This window comes from Larus michahellis, chromosome 6, assembly GCF_964199755.1.
Source record: "Larus michahellis chromosome 6, bLarMic1.1, whole genome shotgun sequence".
Taxonomy (NCBI): Eukaryota; Metazoa; Chordata; class Aves; order Charadriiformes; family Laridae; genus Larus; species Larus michahellis.
This window is the reverse complement of record NC_133901.1, coordinates 37,136,707-37,142,706: the sequence shown is the minus strand read 5'-3', so window position 1 is coordinate 37,142,706 and position 6,000 is coordinate 37,136,707. Positions and strand designations below refer to the sequence as shown.

Genomic DNA, 6,000 nt, shown 5'->3' with positions numbered 1-6,000 from the left:
GAGCAGCATTTTGCAAAGGGATGGTCTGCAGACCCATACACTTCCACTTGCAAGAGTCGTTTTTTCCCTCCCCTTGTTCCCCCCCCCCACCCTCCTTTGTGCTCAAAAAACATCTGTTTCCAGATGTTGTTCTTGAGTCTAATAAACGCAGTGAAAGGCCTTGAGTTAATATATTTACAATAGCTGGAGATGTCGGCTGCTAGTTAATGGCTCGTTCGAGCACACCAAGACCCCCACGTTTCCTGAGAGAAAGAAAAAAAAAAAAGAACAGAATGAAAAAGAGAAGTGGGGTGGGGTTTTCCTCCCTAGTAAATGTCCTGAAAAGGGGAAGTTGTCCTCAGGCAGTTTTGGAGATTACTGATGGGACTGAGCGCATGGCCATCTCCATGCAGTTGGCTTCAACTTCCAGTTAGTGTCAGGAAGGACACATTTTATTTTTATTTTATTTTTTCCTTATGAAAGGCTCTGGTTAAAGCAAAGGAAAGTGAGCAAGGCCTGCTGCTGTAGCCCACCCCTTTCCAGGCCAAATGAAGACCTGCTGTTAGATAACTTGCTGGCTTGCATGATGCGCATAGAGGTGAGAACCTCATCCACGCCTGGTTTTTCTATTTCTGGCCTGTGGTGTGGAGTGGTCCATGCCCCTTTGTGAGCACTGTCTGTCTGTTGCAGAGCAGCACTGGGCAACCTCTCTGTAAGACACTTTGCGCGTGTGCAAGTCCCCCTGATAAGGACAAAGTGCCAGTTCCAGCTACAGACTGACAAACCTGGAGGCTTGCATACACATACATAACTGTCTCCAGTGCCTCAATTGACCCAGTGCCACATGCTAGATGTGAAACGCTTTCTTTCATTGTACAGAGGAGTTCAACTGCTTTGGGAGGTATATATTGCTCTGTATTTGTTCCAGATTTCATTGCATGTTTGTGCTGAGGTCCATAACCACCCTGGAGGACCTGTTAGAAGCTGTGGAAGTGTGTGGTTGCTGTCCTTGTAAGGAATTGCATCAACCTCCCTGAGGAGAGAGGGATATAGCTTCAAGCTCAGTGTATTGAAGGCAGTCTAGTCTGCTTTAAGAGTCACTGGTCAGTGAAATCACTCCCTTTGACTGCAAACAAGCATCTCCTTCTACTCGACCAGCCTTGAGAGTCACAAACTTGCAGGAGGACTGGTTTCAGGCTGGCACCCACCTCATCTGGGGCTGCCGAGAGATGAAGGTTGATGTACTCAATGCAAGGAGTGATGAGATGACTCCACATGCCGGGGCCCGTCTCTGGAGGCAGTTCATTTGGCGAGCAGTGCTGCAGACTTGACATGCGCAGTTGGCTCAGGTTCGTTGCTAAATTAGTCCATTTGTATTGGCACAGGATGACAGGGCTCCTTAATGCCTCACGGATAGAAAAATCACCCTCCTGCACATCTGCAGCTGAGGCTTCCACGTGAAACCTGGCTGAGTGCAGCTCCCCAGCCTGTAGCAGCTATGATACACCCCCTAAATGAATGGATCAGCTGGAGAGGGGCTGGCGGGGAGGCAGGAAAAGGCACTTACAGAGTCATTCAGGCGATGCTCGTGTCTGGACAGCAGGATCTCTATCACAAATCAGAGCAAAAAAGCAGAGAGCTCTCCCCAGCCACTGTGGGGAAATGAAATGTAGACACCCAGCAGATTTCCGTTTCCAGCTTAGAGGGTGCATTTTTGTGATTTTAGTGCTTGGGCTGGTATAAAGGAGAGAGAGAAGCCGCATATAACGTGGGCAGGTTGCTGCCGTCATCAGTAGTTCAACCTCAGCCTTTAAGTAATGTGCTTCAGAGCTCCTAGAATGCCCAGCATCCCAGTTGCCAACTGCTATTTCCCTTCCCAAACACTGTATTATCAGCCTCTAAGTATCTCGCCTTCGTTTCTCACTGTCCGCTTATTTGCTGTGATGGCAGATGGCATCTTAGGTGACTCCATAGACCATCATTTCTCTCTGGCAGAGCCACAGCCTCAGACTCCCTTTTCTTTCCCAAATAGGCTGCTAACACAGGCATAGCTGGGAAGAGACCAAGCAGGGGGTAGGAGATGGGGGTGCCTGTACCTCCCAAACGAATAGACACCCTGCGAGCGCTGGGTCTATGGGTTACATGGCTCTGCCCTGCTCATATGAGAAACTGTTGAAAGGCTGCAGCCATCAGAGGGGTGTTTTCCATGTGTGCCGGAGCAGAAATGCGAATTTGAGCAGCAAGATGACAAGAAACCTGCTAAAAGAAATAAAGGAAGGATTTCCTGCCTCGCAGACGCTAAAACCCCATTTCGGGAAGCGAGTGGCTGTGAAAGGCATGAGGCCATTCAAAGAATTGGGGCTGTGTGCTACTGGGCCCTCCAAGGATTTGTCTGATGGAGAAGAAACAGCTCGTGCTTGCTTTAACCTGCTCCCAGAAGGTCTATTCCTTACAGCCCCCTGAAACGGAGACTAGGCGAGAGATGAATATGAGTTTTCTCTGCCAGTAATTTCCAGCACAGATTGCATGCAAAATCTTCATTTAAAATGTGTAAATGACAGCAAAAGAGCCACAAGGGAGCCAGATTTTAAGAGACCAATTTGCTGCCCTGGTTTTAATGACTGTGCGCCACAGCGGACCCTGTGCTGTTTTGCTGCTGTGTGCGCTCAAGAAGGGGATCAAAGGATAGACAGGCGGATGGGCAAGGGCTCAGCAGAGCCTGCGTGTCACCCTGGAGGATAAAATATTGTATGTCGTGCACGGAAAAATTGGGAGAGGTGGGCCTCCCTTGATTCCGAAGAACAGAAAGAGGCTTTGTTTCCCAGACCTGCGGCTCAGAGCTGCCCTTTGGCACGTGTTGGGGAGACCGCTCCCCACCACGGGCGTTTTCTATCCAGTGCCCCGAGTCTGGCGGGACACAGAGGAGGTGATGGGAAGCTCTGCTTCACTAGAGGGCCTCAGCAGTTAATTCCTCTGAATGCCCTCAGTGCCCCCCAGGCTGGGTTGTACGCCCAAATCGAGCCCAAAAGGTTCCCCCCTTGCACTGCAGCTTGCCTGCCTGGGATGTTGCTCCCTGCTGCCCTTTGCTTGTTTTTTGCAGAGCCCTCAGCTGCCAGCTCTTGTTTCCAGATGTTTCCCTCTGGTTCTCACCCTGCCTGGCTGCTCTTCTTAAAATATCGGGATCAAAAATACCCCGCCTCAGGGCTGCCCTGGGATCTGCGCGGGGGACACGACAGCCCATTTGTACCATCCCATAAAGCGCTCTTCAGCTGCGGGGAGGAAAGAAAGATGCAGGCTGGTGTGAGCCCAGCCTCTGCTTTACAATCTCTTTCCTGCCGCTATAAATAACCTCGTCGAGAGTCACTTCAAAGGGAAGGGCTGGCGGCAGAGATGTGGTTTGGGGACTGAGCGGGACAGGGGCGTCCCACTGCTGGATCCCACCCCGGTGCTTTGCATAAATAAATAAATCATGCAGCAAGGGAGAGGTGGAGAGAGAGGGTGAGCAGAGGAGGTTACTTTGGGAAGCCGCGCAGCTCGCTCATCCCAGCCCCGTAGTTCGCAGGGAGTGTGTCATGTTACAGGGGACCCACAATCAGCCAGAGCACAACGTCGCCGGAGCAGCCGAGAACTACCTCTCTCTAATGGGGACTTTCATGTGCGAGCTCCTGGCTGGTCTGCGAAGGAACTGAAACTGGCAGCTTAGAAGGAAAGAAAATCCTACCAGCAAACCAAAAGACTGAAACACAGGAGGAAAAAAGAAAAATCCTGATCAGACTTTTTTCCCCTCCTTCTACTCTTTGCTGCAGTTGGATCCTTTTTTTCTGCACCCCTTTTATGTGTGTGTGGTTTGTTTTTATTTTTTAAAGACCCCCCCCCGTCCACTTTTGTCACTATTGATGTTATTTGTCATTTGCTGGCACTGGGATCCCCTTGGATGCTCTTTTTCTATGCCTTCTGGATTGTGCTTCTTGGAGTAGGAGTGAGGCTTTATTTATTCTATTTATTTATTTATTGTTTCTCAGGACAGGGAGGGAATGTTGGAGGAGAAGAGCTGGAAAGGTGTCGGCGAAGCAGCTTTTGACAGGGGGTGCATGGCTCCCCCCAGGACCGGCAATGGGGAGAGATGCTGCCGCCTCCCTCTCCTGCTGGGCTCGGGGCTACCTGGCGTCTCCCTGCTTTCTCTGGTGCTGAGCCTCCTGCTGTACTTTCGGACATCTGATCTGCAGTCACGGGTGTCCCACTTGGAAGCGGACAGACCCGCACAGCTCCCTGCCTGGCTCTCAGCAGACCAAATGGAGACGGCTATTTTGGGAAGAGTTGACCAACTGCTTGACGAGGTCGGTGTTCTTTCATTTTGCATGTATAGTTTGCAGTACTATAGATTTTAGGCATGTGCATGCTTGCATAGTTGCATTATCTATTTCTTTTCTTCCCTTAAAAATGTATTTCTGCACAAGTGATGCTGCTGGGTTGAATTTCCCGTGCCTTCAGGTCCCTCCCACCTCTCAAACCCGCCCGGTGTCTGCTTCCCTCTGCCCCAGCCCATGCTGTGGCTGAGCCACGGCACTTTGCAAAGGGGGAAACCTCATCCTTGGTCCTAGCAGGGAGGGAAGAACCTCTAGACCTCTCTGTTTGGTGTCTGGTGGCATTGCCTGCCGAAAGAGTTAGAGCTAGATGTTAAACCTGGGAATTCAGTGTGTCTTTGAGCCCTGGGAGAGGGACCGGCAAGGCATGCCGCAGCTGCCGTGGCCATGAGAGGAGGTAAATGCAAACACACCAATGTTGTGACAGGCTGGCTTCGCTGCCGTGCCAGCCCTGACCCCTTCCATGGTTCCTGGCTCAGGAAAATGAGACATGCTGACACTGCCAGGGTAGTTTCTGGTACTGCCAGACCATCAGTGCAGAGCATCTGGTTGTGCTGTGTGCGCTCGAGCCCCATCCAAACTCCACTGGAGCCAGTGGGCTCTTCCTCTAAAGATGGGGGAGAGCTGCTGCTGAAGAAGCCTGAGCTTCAGCAGGTCAATACGGAGAGAGCCCAAAAGTGCTGATTTTTGTTGCTGACACCTTTTACTTTGCTGTGCTGATGCTGCTAGGGGCTGCCCGGTCTCCTCTGCATTGGGTGGGATGGGTACCCTGCAGGATTCCTTGCCTTGTCGGAGCTTTGAAGCGGTTTTGACATGTGTCAGGGAGCAGATGGTGGCTCATGAACTCTCCAGTCAGGTCCACACTGACCTGTTCCCCCAGCTCTGAGGGAGGCTCGGGGCTAAGATTTGGGGCTGGGGCCATTTCCACCCACTTGTCCTTTTCTCTGTTTATTCCATGAGACAGGCTGCAGAGATCCTTGGGGCTATCCCAAAAACTGTTTTTGTCTGAAAAAATCTCATGTGCTGCTATTGCGAAACAAGGTGAGGAGCCGGACGATCAGAGTGGTGGCTATTGGGACGTGCCTTGAGGCAGTGCTGCCTGGCACCCGGGGGGGACCTGGGGACCCCTCCATGCTTTCAGGAGCAGTGAAGGTTTGCCGTGAGGAGTTTAAACCTACAGCTGACAGGCTCGACTACCGTTTATGAGTCTTGTGGGAGCAGTCCCTGGATTGACTGGAGTTTGCAGCCAAAAACTGTGAACCTCGAGTTAGCAAACACCGTAGGAGCTGAGGGATATTGTTTTGAGTGGCCTCTTTGGATGAGGAATAAGGGGGACACAGGATACATGGGGCAATACCTTGCAGAGAAAAGCTTTTTGGGGCGGCAGAATCTTTGCAAGTGGCTGGACTTGTTCCCCACAGTTGGACCTTTGCACAGGGACTTTGCACAAAGTCCCTGGGCAAAAATGTGCAGCGTTCCCCTCGTTGCTGCTGGCGCAAGCCTCCTGGGAAGTCGCAATTTATCTCTACCGAGTGATTTGAGACTTGCCACAGGACGCCTCCTGGGAGTGGTGCCCGGGGCCGGATGGCCCCCTGTGTCCTGCTGGCTCCGCTGGCTGCAGCACCTTTCCGCCTTTTTATATCCCGGCTTAGCAAGG

The 6,000-nt window shown here is 51.7% G+C and overlaps 1 protein-coding gene across 1 annotated transcript in view; it reads left to right on the top strand.

Moving 5' to 3' along the window:
• The first annotated feature begins 3,457 nt into the window (after positions 1–3,457).
• COL13A1 (collagen type XIII alpha 1 chain) overlaps positions 3,458–6,000 on the top strand; it is a 102,384-nt gene continuing 99,841 nt past the window's right edge. Inside the window, exons 1-2 of the mRNA XM_074593151.1 lie at positions 3,458–3,817; positions 4,002–4,316. The gene's annotated coding sequence lies outside the window, so the exon portion shown is untranslated. The remainder of the gene's footprint in view (positions 3,818–4,001; positions 4,317–6,000) is intronic.